This window comes from Callorhinus ursinus, unplaced genomic scaffold, assembly GCF_003265705.2.
Source record: "Callorhinus ursinus isolate GAN/ISIS: 27379988/994484 unplaced genomic scaffold, GSC_fseal_2.0 scaffold20, whole genome shotgun sequence".
Lineage (NCBI taxonomy): Eukaryota > Metazoa > Chordata > Mammalia > Carnivora > Otariidae > Callorhinus > Callorhinus ursinus.
The window spans coordinates 20,037,874-20,055,192 of record NW_027397082.1 but is presented as its reverse complement, the minus strand read 5'-3'; the positions used below and the strand labels follow the sequence as shown (position 1 = coordinate 20,055,192).

Below are 17,319 nucleotides of genomic sequence, written 5' to 3'. Positions count from 1 at the left end.
GAGAATATAAGTCTGATACTGGTTTTTCCATCAAAGAAGCATTTCATAGCATTTTGTATTTGCAAATGTCTTGTATTAAACTTCTCCGGTTTGTAGGTTAGAATATCTTTTTCTAACTCTAAATTTTAAACTCTCTGAATTTTGTATATGTCAACAGTAGGTTTTCCCATAATATTGGGAGGCAACCACTGTAGCCGGAAGACACAGCTTCCTCCAGGTTTCTACCATGTAGATCCAGGAATCTCTCTGATACTACTGGGTACAGGGAAGGAAGGGCTCCAGTGATGTCCAAAATTAAATTTTCCAACAGCCAGGCAGAAGGGAACTTAGAATAGGTAAAATATGACTTAGATGAATAAATAGTCAACATCTTTACACCATAGTGCTGTGAAATAAAATTGATAGCAGCAACACAGAACTAAAACAAGCCAAGAATCAGTGAATCGGTAGATCAGAGGAGCACCATAATTGACCATTTGTTCCAATCCTCTAGCAACACATTTGACATACCCTTACAACTTTTAGTCATTTTCATCCCCATGTCTATTCACCTCTGTATTCAGCTATATGCCTTGTTCAGCTATTTCTTGTGTTTATAATATATACTGTTGTAGATCAAACTGTTATTCAAAATTCATCACCTTCTTTATAATAGAATTATGGATCCAAACACTTTGCTGTGTGATTGTGCAGTGCCTCCCACTGTGGGCAGAGTTCCCTGTCATATTTTTGTTGGACTTGGCCATGTGATTTGCTTTGACAAATGGAGTGCCATGGAAAGGGCATGAGCAGAAGCTTTAAACCATATTTTATGGTTTGGCCTGTCCCCTTGTGCTCTAATAACCCACACCATGAGATGAGCATGCCCTGGGAAGCTGCTGCCCCTTCAGCCAGGACCCCAGAATGAAGACAAGGGGAAAGAGACTTGCACCCAAATGAAAACCCGTTGAGTTCTACCTGGCCCAGCCTAGATCAGCCAAACTGCAGCCAGACTTCAGACCCAGGATGATGACAGCAAATGGTTGTTGGGATAAACCACTGAGATTTTAAAGTTATTTGTTGCACAGCCAAAAAATTAAAAAAAATTTTTTTAAAAAGACACAATATAGATGCTAGATGTTTTGAATGCACCAGCTGGGCACCTCACTCTTCCATCAAACACATATAACTCTTACCATCTGGATAAACTATTATCTTTTAAGATCCAACTCAAATAATACCTCCTCTACAAAGCCTATAGGATTAGGCCTTATGTCTTATACACTCTATAGGGCAAGGATTCTTTTTGTCTATTTTATTGTATGTATATCAAGCACCTAGAGCACTGCCTGGTACAGAGCAGGCCCACCATAAATATTTGCAGAATGAATGATTGAACGCACTGAACTGCTTTAAGTTATATACCAAAATATATAGTCACATTCCCAATGATCATGCTATTCTTTTCCACAGGGCTGTATGGGGTCTCATAGGGCCTCACTTCCAGGTTAGGGAGGGTTGGACTTTGATTTTTTAGGTACTTGGAAGCATCTGAAATGTTTGAGTAGGCAAGCAGATGCTTAGAATCAGAACTGGTTGCAAGTGACTGAGCACCCCCAAATAAAAGTGGGGAAAAAGGGTGGGGGAGTGTGTGTGTGTATACATATAATTTTTCTTCAGATGAAAACAAAGGTATTCTAAGGAAAATCATTCTGGTTGTTTCTTTCCATATCATTTCTTTAAAAACAGGTTTATTAAGTTATAATTCACATACAATTTATCCACTTAAAGTATACAATTCAATGTATTTTAGTATTTTCCCACAGTTGGGCAGCTTTCACCACTATCAACTTTAGAACATTTTCACTATCTCAAAAAGAAACTCCATACCCATTAGCAGTCACTTCCTATTTCCCTCCAACAGTCCCCCCCGCCGCCCCGCCCCACTTCCAGCCCCAGGCAACCAGTAACTGACTTTCTGTAAATTACTATTCTATAAATACTCTGTATAGATATGCCTATTCTGGACATTTCATATAAATGGAATCATACAGTATGTGGTCTTTTGTGACTTTTTTTTCATTTAGCATAACGTTTTCAAGGTCTTCATATCATTTTCAACTATAAATACAATCAGCTTAAAACATAGGTAATAATTAAAGAGCACAGAGTACAAAGCCAGACTGCCCAGATTTATATCCTAGCTCCACCCCTTATTAGAATTATATGATTTGAGGTAAGTTACTTAACTCCTCTGTGCCTTAATTTCCTCCTCTGTAAAATGGGTTTAATAATAGAACCTGCTAGGGTCATAGTGAAATTGAAATGAATATATGTAAGGCACTTAGAAGAGTACCTTACACATACTAAGCATTATATAGCTGTTGGCTGCTATTATTATCTGTGTTAAAGAGAACGGGATTGTGGATAGATAGTCTCAGAATCTTTTTCATACCTTAGGATGTGTTTTGGTATTCAATAGGTTTGAAAATGAGTGTCTCAGCTGGAAGAAATGGGGAATGACTGCTAATGAGTATAGGGTGAAGCAAATGTTCTGGGATTAGATAGTGGCCATGGTTGCACAATTTTGTGAATACACTTTAAAAAACCTCATTCAACTGTATACTTTTTAAGAGGTGAATTTTATGGTTTGTGAGTTATTTCTCAATTTTTTAAATTGAGTGTCTTTCCTATTTCAGCAATTGCTATACTTGCGGCAAAATAGTGATGGCGTACATGAATATTCTGCCTTGAAAAAAGTTAGAAATTTAAATAGCTTCCCTATTCTGCCCATGCACCACCTCCCCCATGGTTTCTCCTGTGCTTCATGGTTTTTGTTTTTGTTTTTTTAAATATTTATTTATTTGAGGGAAGAGGGGCGAACGGAGAGGGAGAGTCTTAAGCAGATTCCGTGCTAAGGGAAGAACCCCACATGAGGCTGGATCTCATGACCTGAGCTGAAACCAAGAGCCGGATGCTTAACCAGCTGTGCCACCCAGGTGCCCCTCCTGTGCTTCATGTTTTAAAAACGTTCTATACTTGTGTTTTATACCCTTTATGGGCTGCAGATGTAGGGTAAGTAAACAGTGTTTGATTACATGGACCTTACTGGGCAGAGCTACAATAAAGAGCAAATTTAAAAAGAGAAATCATACCAAATTATATTAAGGAATAACTATATTCTTAACAGTTAAGGGCTCAGACTAAAATAAAAAAGAGAACTAGGTTCAATTTCTGGCCCCACCTTCTATCACGCTATGTGACATGGGACGAGTTACTTACACACCACCCTCAGCCTTCCTTTCCTCATCTGTAAACTGGAGATAGTAATAGTAATTTACAGGTGTTAGGAAAATTAAGTTTGATCATGTAGATAAAACATTTAATACACTTCCTGGCAAATAGTAAGCACTCCTCTATTTTGTAAATGTCAGCTATGAGAATGATGATGCTGGTGATGGAGGAGGAGGAGGAGAACCATCATTCATCACCCAAACTGACTGTAACATACAAAATGCAGATAAGGCAGCAACTTCTGGGTGCTGGCTCACTGCCCAAAATTGCTACAGTCTTCTTGAGAGGAAGGGGGAACAATGTGATTCTGTGGTTACTGGTCACAAGGACAAAGCAATTGACACCCCCCCTACTCTAAGCTCTAAATGAGCTGTGTATTCACAATAGACCCACAGGGATTCGGCAGCAGCTCACAAATGAGATCCCTGCTTTCGGGTGCAAGGAAACCTTTGCCAGATGCCTTCCAGGGATTAGAAGAGTGATATGAAATTAATTCAATTACTCTTCTTAAAAAAAAAACAAAACCTGAACTTCTAAGGAAAATCATTGACACTACTGTTAAATCCTTCAAATGCATCAACCTTTTATAAACTGTCCTTTCGGGCTTGAAATGTACAAATTTGAGATCACCATTGCCCACTTTAGACCCTCAGCACCTTTCCTTCGGGACTACTGCAACACCTTCCTCCCTGGTTATCTACCAGGCTCCTCACCTTCGGTTCTGTTTTCCACACTGCAACGAGAATTATCTTTTCAAATACAAAATCCCATCATTCTCTGCTGCTTGAAGCTCCACGAGGGGTTCCCAGCCAGCACTTGCAGAAGTTATCTCAGACCCCTCTGCGGACTGTACAAAGCTCATCGTGACCGGGTCCCTGCTATCCCAAGTTCAGCCTCATTTCTAGACACTCCCCACCTACCATGCACCTTCAACTCTAGCCTCACTAAGATGCTGGCAGCACTCTGCAAGCCTCCACAGCTTTACAACTCACATCAGTATGATCTAATAATCTACAGCCCGCTTCTCAAACACATTATCTCATGTGTGTGTTGTCGCTATCCGAGATCAGCTGTGGAGTGCTTATTTTTATTGCTAATTGATCACTGCAAGGAACAACAATCAGTGAACTATCAAACCACTCTAACACCTTGTGAATAATATATATATTTTACTTTGTTAGCATTTGGAGTTACCAGAAAAGAACACAGACGAAGCCGGACTCATACCTAGAGAACCTAAGAATAAAGTCTGAACATACTGGTAAAAGTCAACACAGAGATTTCATTCTTTTATTGTTATCAAAGTCTGAAAGCAAACCTTTTAAAATAAGTCGCCTTATAATAAAATTATTTAAAATTAATTCATCATATGTCTTTCTCATTCTATGTTGAGACTTTTCGCCGTGGTTTATTAACCATTTAGCTTTAAAACTAGATGAAAATACTGACAATTGACATACTCTCTTCTTACACTCTCCAGGTCACTGAAGACATAAATCCACACATCGCTTCATACTTTAGCGACTGTCATTCTTTGTACTTTGTTATTGACTCACTACCCTGCACAACGAGCACAGTGAGCTAGCAGGTCGAGGCCACAAGCCTACGAGAACAGAAGACAAAACTGGACTTTTGGCATGTGTGTCGCAGTCCAGCTATCATAATTACCGATTAACATCTAGGCGGTGGCAGCAAAAAGAACAAGTAATGAAAACTATGGGTTTGAAAAACATATGTATTAGCATTATGCTCCACAGCCTCCTAGCTGCTCGAGAATAGAGGACCCCAACAGCCACTAATGAAAGTCTGGTTTTAATGTAAACTCATTCTCCTCCTACCTGACCCTTCAGGGATTCTGTTTCCTGATAAGCAGATCTAAACCGTAAGACAATAATATCCCAAGGAGGTTCTGGCACTGAGCCCCAGAAATCCTTAAAGCAACAAACACTGTCTAACAGAAGAAAACCAGGCTACGCGCTCCCTTCTCTGCTCTCCCCACTAACTCTAGGGAACACAGGAATGCCCTGCCAATTAGAAGATACAAAATTCTTTTGGGGGCAAAATGTTTTGAAATACAGAGGGTCTGTTGATAATGTCATACCTTGTCACCTGGGATGCTTTGGAAGACCCCTCAGAAATTACCTCTGGGCCAGACCAAGCAGTATGTGGGCCAGTGAATCCTTTCTATTTATGGAAGCTGCATAACTTGGAACCTCCTATAGTGACAGACAGATTAGTACTCAAAACTCAAAACAGGTCAAAAAAGTTAAGTCAAAAACCATTTTAAAAATCCAGAATGTAGGAAGCCTGGGTGGCGCAGGCAGTTAAGCATCTGACTCTTAGTTTTAGCTCAGGTCATGATCTCAGGGTCCTGAGATCGAGCCCCACATGGCACTTCACACCAGCGGGGAGTCTGCTTAAGACTCTCTCCCTTGCCCCCCCACCCCACTCTCTCTCCCTAATAAGTAAAAGAATCTTTAAAAAAAAAATCCAGATTGTAGTAAACTATAAGATAAAAGCCCAGTTTCTTCAACAAAATAAACTGTAACCAAAAAATTAAAATGAAAAAGGAAAGGGGACTTATCAGTTAAAAACCACTTAAACATTAATTTAACGCAGTATGTGCCCATTTCTTGGGACCTGATCCAAACAAATCAATTATTTTAAAAAATTGAGACATCTTTTTAAAAAAGTGGGGGGCCTGCATGGGTAGATCAGTCAGTTGAGCGGCTGCCTTCAGCTGGGGTCATGATCTCAGGGTCCTGGGATCAAGCCCCATACTGGGCTCCCTGCTCAGCAGAGAGTCTGCTTCTCCCTCTGCCCCTCCCCAGCCCACTCATTCTCTCTCTCTCTCTCCCTCTCTCAAATAAATAAATAAAATATATTTTTTTAAATTCCCCATTTGTTTCAATTTTTTTCAATTTATTTTTAAAGTAAAATCTTTAAAAAATAAAAATAAAAAATTGAGGGCGCCTGGGTGGCTCAGTTGGTTAAGCGACTGCCTTCGGCTCAGGTCATGATCCTGGAGTCCCGGGATCGAGTCCCGCATCGGGCTCCCTGCTCAGCGGGGAGTCTGCTTCTCCCTCTGACCCTCCCCCCATCTCATGTGCTTTCTCTCTCATTCTCTGTCTCTCAAATAAATAAATAAAATCTTAAAATAAAAATAAAAAAAAATAAAAAATTGAAACAAATGGGATGGGGAATTTTTTTAAAAAGATTTTATTTATTTATTTGAGAGAGAGAGAGGACAGAGCACAAGCAGGGGGGGAGGAGCAGAGGGAGAGGGAGAAGCAAACTCTCTGCTGAGCAGGGAGCCCAACATGGGGCTTGATCCCAGGACCCCGGGATCATGACCTGAGCCAATGGTAGACGCTTAACTGACTGAGCCACCCAGGCACCCCACAAATGGGGAATTTTTGAACATTGACTAGCTTCTTTATTATACTTAGGAATTACTACTTTTTTTAGGTGACAGTAATGGTATTGTGTCATATGTAAATAAAAAGGAATTTTTTTTTAATCATTAGAACCAGAGGGTCTTCAAAAATGCAAAGGAAGGTGGAACACAGAAACCAGCTCAGTTTTATACATCTTAAATTGAGTGTTGGATACATTTATGTTTTTGTTTTTTGTTTTAAAGGTTTTATTTATCTATTTGACAGAGAGAGACAGAGCTAGAGAGGGAACACAAGCAGGGGGAGTGGGAGAGGGAGAAGCAGGCTTCCCGCCGAGCAGGGAGCCTGATGCGGGGCTCGATTCCAGGACCCTGGGATCATGACCTCAGCTGAAGGCAGACGCTTAACTGACTGAGCCACCCAGGGACCCCTGGATACATCTATGTTTGGCATATTATTCTTTATCCATTTTTGCAAATTTTAAATACTTCATTAGGAGAAAGGTTGAAAAGTCAAAGCATGCTACCCGGATGGAGTTTCAGAGCCCATCCCTTTTTGAGGTGCAACCCCCCTGTCCATCTGCAGTAGTCAAGGCAGGCTCTGGAGAGGAGGCCTCCCAAATGGTTTCGGCTCCAGGCAAAATCCTCCCATGCTCTCCACAACTCAGAGCACTGGTGAGTAATGCGGCATACGTGAGAAAAGGACAGTCCTCAAGAACCCTGTGACTCTGTGTCACTCCCTGTCTTCAGTCACCTGCTCACCTGAGCACTACCACATACGGCATGCTGGTTAAGAGCATGGGCTTTGGTAGACAGACAGATGTGGGTCTGAATTCTAGTTCTACTAACAGCAGTGTAACTTCCAGGCAAGTTTCTCAACCAATTTTTTTTTTTTTTTTTAAGGAGGCTCTACACACAGTGTGGGGCTTGAACTCACGGCCCTGAGATTAAGAGTTGCACGCTCTACTGACTGAGCCAGCCAGACGCCCCTCTCAACCAACCTGTACCTTAATTTCTCCATACGTAAAATGACGATTACACTGGCACCTTCCTTATAAAATCATTCTGAAGATTAAGTGAGAATGCATTAGTATGTGACTGGCTAAAATATTAGCTGCCATTTTCTATCAGTAGTGTTTTATTGTTTTATATTTCTTTCATTTGAATTTAGACCATTAGTGAAACCCAGCAAAATGAAAGATGAAATATTCACAATTGTAATTAACAGTATACTTACTGCTGGCATTATTGTTGTAGGAAAGAACATCTGATGAATGTGTGAAGAGAGCAGAAAGTGGGGACTTAAAGTAAATTAATATGTACAGGTAGATCTGGAACAGACTCTAGAGGGCCAGGCAGCAGAATTTAAGATTTGTTGGGGGCAGTGGTGGGTAACGAGTAGAGTAATAGATGACAATGAGTCAGAAAACAGTCTGTACAAGGTAAACGGGGTCTGTGGCATTGGCCTCCAGGGCATCATTTGGTGTATTTGCAGCAACTTTTTTTTAATCACCCTATATTGTGCTATTAATATGATTTGAGGCCTTGGTTTATAATAAAGTAAGCAGGTATGTGCAACATGACTGTCATCATGACAATCCTGAACTGGATCCAGAAGTGGCAGAAACACCAAAATGTCTCTGCATTACTGGGGACGGGAGGGAAGAATAGACTAGAAAATGGGAGGACATGGAGTGTGAGGCTGGGGAGTTCAGCACAACCCGACACATCCATTGCAACTTTTTCTGCTGATGGCGCAGATCATTTATCCTCAGAGAATCACCTCATGAAAACAATGCAGAATGTGTGCCAGGCCCAGAACCCATGGCTAGAACGTCAGCAAGGATTATTCTCTCCGGGGCCCCACTCCCACCAAGTGCTTGTCAGCAACACAGACACTCACACCCCACTTTCAGAAACCACAGCCTCCACAGGAGGCTAAAACAGATGTAGAGAAATTAGCTCTGTGGCTGGGTTGATGGTTATGCATACAAGGTCATGGAGGAAATAGGCATTCTACTACTTTATTGAACCCACGCATTTAAAGGAGGCTAAGAGAACTTTCTTTCTTCACCCATCCCTTAGACTTCCTTGCTCTGCATCACAGAGCTACCTCTTGACAGATTGAGTCATTTTATGGCTTCCATTTATTGAGAGCACAGTATGTGCCAGGGACCTGCTTGGGATTTATCAGTGAACGAAACAAAGGTCCCTGCCATTGAAGAACTTTCTCCTTGAGAGATGGGGAAGGCAGACATTTTAGGAAGTGATGGGTGTTAGGACAAAATGGAAAAAAAGAAAAAAAAAGGCAAGGTGAAAGGAGAGGGAGTGAGAAGGGGGAGGGCCGTCGGATGTGGAATCTACCAGTTGGTAGGAATGTTAACCTAGGAATTCTCACTTCCTGCTATTCATTACCACTCCCGCACCGCTCACCACGAGCAGGTGATGAGGGAAACAAGACAACTGTATTAGGCTTATTTCAGAGTCAAAAGAAGATAAATTACAACTATTTTCTCCATACTTTTCTTTTCGGAAAGTGGCCTAAAGAAGCAAAAGCGCTAAATGAACCGAAGCAAAGTGACAACGGACAGACTTCTCCTCCCCTTCTCCTGCACCCAGCTAGTCTTTGGTCCAGTAGCATTTGGGCTACAACTGCCCCATATTCTGACAGGAAGTCGGGGCTGTCTGCACAGTGGCTCCCGCAGGAACAGCCTGTTCACCGTTTCTAAGGAATCAGCCTGCATTTACCCCACGCCTAGAAGTTACTTATATCTTCTTGCTTTTTTTCAGAGGATCAATCAAAGCAAGAAGAACAAGAGTTGATGGTCTAACCCTGCAGGAGTAAGGGTGATACCATTATATATAGCCCAAGTTTAAATACATTCTCCTCCTCCACGAGCATGCCTCCCCCCAATTAAAAAAAAAAAGGCAAGAAATAACCAACATTTTACAGGCTGGTGCTAAAAGACAGGATTAAAGATTGCCTTTCTATATTTTTACAAATTTTCTACAATGAAGATGTTTAATTTTTATAATTAGGAAAAAATAGCTAGTTAAAAAAAAAAACACCCCAACCATATACCAAAAGAGATGGTGATGAGAATCAATTGCCCAACACGAGAGCAGTTACCGTTGCTAAAGAGCTACCTGCTGAAGATCTCAATATTTTGTGAGATCTACTTGGATAAGATTTATACCTGGAGTAGAGACTGATCCACAGAGTAAGCAAACTACAATTTTACGTATCTTATATTTACAATCATGCTGACGACCCCAGTTGTGATGCTGAGTATGGCTCTTTCTCATTCTTCACACCAGCTATTTAAATTCTGGCTCTTAACAGCAGGAGAAAAAAGCTGATCTAATGGTGAAAGAAGCTTATATTGAAATCATGAAATGTTTACCATAAATTTATATAAGTAAGGTTCAGAAGTACTGAAGACTCTTATTAATCTTCTTTTGCTTAAAACTTAACCTTAGCACAGGCTTAGGATTTGGCTATGCACCCTCCTGATGCCATCTTACTGCTTTGGAAACAAATCCTGAAAAAGTATCTGATAGGGCTTACTACCCATTTATGACGAAAATGCTCAGTAAACTAGGAATAGAGGAGAACACCCTAACTTGACAAAGGCATATCTAAAACCGAAAACAAACAGTATATGAAATGGAAAAACGTTAGACTCATTCTCTTTAAGACTGAAAGCAAGACAAAGATGCCTACGAGCAGAGCAACTGCTTTGACACAGTCCTGGAAGTTCTGGGTGATGCTGTAAGGAAAGATAAAGTAAGACGTATAAGGATGGGAAAGAAGCAACAATAACACTACTTTCAGAGACTTGTGGTTAACAATAGGGGGAAAAAAACCCAGAAATCAACTATTTGAATAAGATGGGGAAGAAAGGCTGCCAGATACAAGATCAGCATGTAATAACACTATTTCTCTTAAACTACCAACAGTCAACTAGAAAATAATAGAGACATGACTCACAACAGCAACAAAACTATGAAATATTTAGAAATTAGTTTAACCAAAAATACCTTCCTAGACCTTTATGGAGAAAATTTTTAAAGTTCTAATAAAGGATTTAAAAATGAGCTGATGAAGTATTTAGGGATAAAAGGGCATGATGTCTGCAACTAACTCAAAATGGATCAGGAAAAAAACAGGCTTAGAAATGTGGAGAGGGAGTAATAAAACAAATGTGGCAAAATGCTAACATTTGGTGAATCTAGGTGAGGGATATACAGAAGTTCTTTGTACTAACCTTAGAACTCTTTTGCTAGTTTTAAATTATTTCCAATAAAACCAAATTTCTTTTAAAAAGTGCTGAATAAATGGAGAGACATGTTACATGCTCTTGGAGGAAATGAGTTAATATCAGAAAGATGTCAAGCCTCTCCCAAATAATTTATAAATTCAATGTAATCCAAATAAAAATTCCTTAAAAATATAATTTTTGAGGAATTTATAAACTTAATTCCAAATTTTATATAGAAAAATAATGGTCCAGGAATGCTAATTAAACTTAAAAATGAAGAACAGAGATGGGGCATTTGCTGTGCCCGTCAGAGAACATATTACAAAATCATTGCAATAAAACAGGAAGCAATAACTGACAGACTAATGGAACAGAGCAGAAGGTTAGAACAGACCAGTATACACATGGAAACCATAGATGAGAGAGAAGGTACCACAATTCAATGGAGGAAAGCATGATGTTTTTGGAGATATTGGAAAGTCTGCCTCATTAAGTGAAGAATAATAGGACTGGAGCCCTGTCTCACACCATATGCAATGTGGGTTCTAGATGAATTAAAGAAATTGCTATGACCCAGGGATTGAGAGGGGCTTCTTAAAACTCTACAAGTATTAACCATGTCAAAGAATTTATCTGATTACATCAAAATTAAGACTGTTTCTTGATCAAAGGACAACATAGAGGGGCTCCTGGGTGGCACGGTCGGTTAAGGGACTGACTATTGGTTTCGGCTCAGGTCCTAATTTCAGGGTCCTGAGATGGACCCCAAGTCAGGCTCCACACTCAGCGGGGAGTCTGTGAGATTCTCTCTGCCCCTGTCCCTCTCCTGCGTGTGCGTGCGCGCACGCGCACACACACTCTAATAAATCTTTAAAAAAAAAAAAAGGACAAAGACAAAATTAACAGATGTCCAAAGAGAAGACATCTGCAGAGTCTAAATGTGAACAATACAGATAGCAACTCCAATAGAAAATGGGCGAAAATATGAATAAGCAATTTACAGAAGGAGCTATACGTATGAGATGTTGGCAATCATTTGTAAGCAAAGAAACACAAATGAAAATGACAAGAGATCACTTTGCACCTCGGAGACCAGAAAAGATGGAGAGCTGGAGAAAGTTGAGTGCTGGTGGGGCATGAGGGTATAGGAATCCTCCAACACTTCCGGCGGAAGAGAGACTGGGGCAGCCATTGTGGAGAGGAATCTGGCGCTATTTAATCAAATTCATTAAGTGCCAGCCTATAACCCAGCAATTCCCTTCTGAATAAATATTATGCAGCTTTATAAGTGGACAGGTACAAAGATGCTCACTGCAGCAATAGGTATGTTAGGGTGGAGGGACAACCTGAGTGTCTACCACAAAGACAGCAGATACATAAAATTGTGGTTTGAGAACATGGCATGGAGTATAATGCATCAGTCAAAAACAAAGAATTAGATGCACACATAGAAACTGATGGATCTTCAAAACTATTTAAAGAAAAAAGCAGCAAAATGAAATACAGTGCTATAAATTAAAATACATATAAAACAAACAAGATCCTATACAGACAAAAAGAAACATGTTACATACATTAGAATGAGTACCTATGGGACATAAGGTGAATGGGAAGGGGATAAGGGAATTAAAAACAAAAGAAATCTTTCAGATTCCTTCCATGTTAAAAAAGGAGAATTCGAATGACCTATGATAAATACAAAATTAAAACTGTTTCCTTCCCCAAAGTTTCCAACTTTCCTAACAACAAAAGCTACTTTGGTTGCCAGCTCTGTTGATGAGTAACAGCTCTTCATCCTTTTTCAAGCAGGAAGAGAAAATTCAGGGATCAGCAGAGTACTAAAGGGATCAGCAGAGAATATTCACGAAACAGTGTTTTTGTTCCCATGACCTGACAACCTGACTGAAAAGACCTGATTACCTCTTGATTTGGAGTGATTCAGCTAAAGGCGGGTCCGAGTCAAGTCTTCAGGTCATCTGAAGCTGTTTACTTTTAGAACCTCTTCGTATGCGATCCCCTGGCCTCCTCATAGAAATATTCCATGCTACTTAGAATCTTAAAATTCTAGAGCTCCAAGGGACCTGGTCATCCTACAGATGAGGAAACTAAGGCCCCAAGAAGAATTACGGCTTAGGGTCACACCACTAGGACGAAAGGGAAGGTCTTCCTGACTCTGTGCCCAGCAGCCAGAGTGACCCTGTCAAACTTAAGTCATCATGAGGAACTCTGTTCACAACCCTCTAATGTCTTCTTCCCCCTCACTTAGAGTAAAGGTCAAAGTCCTTACAATGGCCTACAATGATGTGCCCCTTCCCACTCCCACCGCCTCTCCCCTGCTGCCCCCTCGCCCTCACCCTCCCCTGGCCGCTAGGACCTCACCAGCCCTCACACACGCCAAACAGGCTCAGCACCCGGGCCTGGAACTTGCTCATTCCTCTGTCCCCCAACCCTCACGGTCTCAATTCCTTCCAAGCCTAGATCAAAAGTGATCTTAGCAGAGGCCTTCTCTGACCACTCCGTATAATAAAGTCAATCCTGCCCACCCCCCCAGCCCCCACACACATACTTACCCTTTCCCACTTACACCTCTTTAAAGTTCTCAGTAGCACGATGAGCATGGGACGGTCAATCCATTCACAGTTTCATTTGTCTGCCTTCCCCGCTACAATGCTATGGCCCCGCGGTGGGGCTTTGTCTGTTTCGTTCACAGCTGTAACCCCAGCCCCAGAATAGTGCCTGGCAGACACAGGTGCTTAATGACTATGTGGTGAATGAACAAATCAGAACTGCAGACTTCAGCCCCCTAGCACAATGCACTATTTGCTCTGCAGTGCTGCCTCTTCTTGGGTAAACCCTAACATTTAAAAATAAAAGAATACATTTTAGCTACTCTATGTTTATTTTATCTCCTCTGGCTGACTTTTATAGCATCAAGGATAAAGCACCCAACCAAAAGTTAACACTTTTGGTTTGTTTAAGAGCTCCTTCATCATAGAGCTGTTCTGTGATCTGATTTTATGGCTATTACTTTACGTTTCTGCCTTTCTAGACGAGAGGCTGATATAATTTTTTTTTTAAGTAAGCTCTACGCCCACTGTGGGGCTTGAACTCACAATCCTGAGATCAAGAGTCGCACGCTCTACCGACTGAGCCAGCCAGATGCCCCTAGTATCTCAGAATTAACACCTGACCCACAAGACTATGTTATCCAATCTTGAAAATCAGTTTATCCAGAAGTTTTCCTAAGCTGAGTATAAGAAGCTATTTGATTTTAATTGTTTTGTTGTTGTGAAACTTTTCAAACGTAACTGAATGAATTTTCAGGACGCTTTAGCTAAAACCCAAGCACAGTTGAGAATTTCAGAGCAGATAATCCTGTAACAATGCTATGCTGTAGGTAATACACTGACTTTAGAAACAATAATAAACCCAGAGAATGATTCAAGCCTTATACCTGGCAATAGGTAGGCAAGTCTCCATTTGCATTCTATTGTAGTTGCTTTTATCATTTGAAAAAATTCCAATATAAAAAGTATCTATAATTTCAAAAATCACTGAATTATCTGAAATGTGAAAAACAGCTTTTTGCTTATTTTAGCCCAACACTGTAAAGTGGGAGGGTTGAGAACAATAACATACTTGAAGATTCCCTAGGCATCCTGCAGGAAGGATTTCCTTCTGAGGCAGAGATAAGTGAGTTTGCTGCCTCTGGAGCCTTTCTATATTGCAGCCTCCAAGTACACGAAAGATAAAAATCTAAGCACAGTCCACTTAACCCTTTTTCAGAACCAGAGCTTCACGGAGTCACACTGTGTTCTAAAAATGAACACCCACCCTTAGTTTTTAGGAGATGGTAAACAGTTGACTGAAGAATTATGATTTGTCATATTCTTTAGGAGGAGAAAAAGTAGCTTGCAGGAGGCTCTGAATTGCAATGTGGCTGAAAGAGGAACGGGAAAGGGTCTTTGCAGGAAAGAGGGCCACTCTGAAAGAGCCAGAAAAAAAGAAACAAGAAGTGGGAAAGGCTCTGCTTTGGGGCCACAAGACAAAATAAATAACTTGCACATATTTGGACGGACTGTCTATTATATCTCAGCTGAATATACATACAATATGAGCACTATATAAAAGACATCACATTTCCTGAGGCAGAATGTTCTCAGCTTATTGCAAAGGTTATCTGTGCACCCCACACACCCCATTCCCAGGTCAGATTTTAGCTATCCTCACAAAGTACTCCATCCCCATCTCTGAATTTAAGTGAATTTAACACTGAAGTAATTTGAAAAATCACTTTTCACTTATGTTAGGCCAACGCTGATGATGTGACTTGTTCTATTAAAACTTTTTGTTGTCACAATGAGTGACATATGTTTCACATTAACATCTGAAAGAGTTCAAAGGGGGCTAGAGATCCTTTAATTCAGTAATTTAGAGAAAAGCAGGTGCTGAGGGATAAACTAACTTCCTCATCACCTGGAGTCTATTCCTGTTGCTAGGCTAATAAATACAACACTAAGAAAGCACACCTGTATGCTGCCAGGTACTTCAGTCTGCCAAATACAACCAGGGATTAATCAGTCCCACTCTCCCCCTGGAACTCAGCTATGCAAACAATCGGAGCTAGACTATGCTCAAGCCCTAACCATTAAGCCACATACCACAGCATCACTAATTAGGAAAATAGTCTTTCAACACAAGATGTGCATATTACTGTAAAATAGGCAAGTTACCAATATAACAGAACAACAGTGCGAGAGCCCTTCACTGCTGCGTAAATGAGACAGACAACAAAGGATAATGAAATTGCATTTCAAGTGCGGGATTTTTTGCATTTAAAAATTAACTCTACACCCCAAGCATTCTCCACAGCGCCTCATCTGCAGCAGACCTGGCCAGTTTGTAACCCCAATATTCCCCTATGCAACTGACAGCACCGTCACCCTCTTCAAGGTTAAGGGCTTTGAGAAACTGATGCCTGGTGGACATCATTCCCTGTGACACGAATGCAGGTGTCCGTGGGTAACGGCAAAACTCCAGCATAACCAAACTTGCATCTCTAGCCAAACGGGTCTTACTCTTGCTTCAGAAATCATCCCTCCCTGCCTCCCTGACACAGAATCACGGACTCCTAGACCGACTGGATGTGACTTTGAGCAAGCCAGAATACTTCTTCATCTGTAAAATAGGGGGGCTGGGCTATGCTGAATTCTTTTCCAGCTCTCAAATTCCGCCTCATTGCCCGAGTGGCAGGGCGGTGCAGTAAAAAGAGCCCGGGGCTTGACACCGTTTAAGAAGCCCACGTCCGCATCCCCCTGACTGCTGGCCGCCCCGCCTCCCCCCCCCCCCACCCCCGGCGGGGACCTCACAGGGCCGGACCTGACCCGGGCTCCGAGGAGGGCCGGCGCCCCGCACCTCCTGCCCGGGGGGCTCCCGGCCGGGCCAACGGCCGCCGCGGGGCAGGGGTGGCGCAGGCCCGGCCGCGCGGCGCGTCCCTCTTGGGCGCGGGTCCCCTCCGCCCGCCGCCCCGGGTCCGCGACCCGAGCTCCCCCGCCCGGCCCCGCCCGGCCCCTGACCTGCTCTCCGCCTGCCCAGCGGTCCCTCGGCGCGGCGGGCCAGCTGCAGCCGCCCGTCCCGGGCCGCTGTCACCTCCGCCCCTGGAAGCGGCGGGCGGGCCGATCCCGGGTGACTCAGCGCGGCCGCCCCGCCTCTCGCCTCCCGCCCAGGCTTCCGCCTCTCGCGGCCGCGCGGCCCGGGGCCGCCTCGGTCCCCGCGCGCCCACCTCCAGGCGCCCGCCCCGCGCTCGCGCCCCCTGCCGGCCCGCCCGCCCCGCGGAGTCAGAGGGGGCGGCGCTCCGAGGGCCTCTGGCCGGGGAAACTGAGGCACGGGCCAGCGCGGCCCGGCGCCCGCCGCTCGCCGCTCGCCAGGCGTTGGGCCCTGCGTGCGGCTCAGGCTCAGAGCGAGTCCCTTGCCCCACACGGCCCTCCAGCCTAGAAAACAGGCGAAATGCCACTGAGAGAAGGCCCGCTCAGTTCCCGTCCGCCTGTGGTGCGGTCCTCTTTCTACCCGAGGCAGCGTTCTTCACCGCAGCACACAGAGCTGCCCTTCGCTTCTGTCCGTCCCATTTCTTTCCCTGAGGAAAGTCTCTCGGGACCGCTCAGAATTTAAAAGCGAGGAACAACAGAATGCAAGAACTGGGCAGGGCCGAGAGGAGGCTTTTAACTTGTCCGTGAACCCTCGCGGGATTCCCTTTGTGTCTTAAAGGCCACAGAGTCACTCTGCGGGCTTGTTGTCTGAATTTGTGTGCCTTAGGTTTCCGGGATCTACCTAGGAGACTGCGAAAAAATCCAACAAGTCTCTCCCTGTGAATGCATCACAGAGAAACCTCTA

At 42.9% G+C, this 17,319-nt stretch overlaps 1 protein-coding gene across 5 annotated transcripts in view; it reads right to left on the bottom strand.

Annotated features, from left to right (window-relative positions):
• Window positions 1-16,648, bottom strand: part of DNMBP (dynamin binding protein) — a 92,723-nt gene extending 76,075 nt beyond the window's left edge. For 2 of the 5 annotated variants that reach the window (XR_012381688.1, XM_025880714.2), the window contains exon 1: window positions 16,506-16,648. The gene's annotated coding sequence lies outside the window, so the exon portion shown is untranslated. Of the gene's footprint in view, window positions 1-9,924; window positions 10,011-14,763; window positions 16,159-16,505 lie in introns of those variants that run through there. The other 3 variants (XM_073904319.1, XM_073904318.1, XM_073904320.1) reach the window with 3 other exon arrangements.
• Window positions 16,649-17,319: the final 671 nt, after the last annotated feature.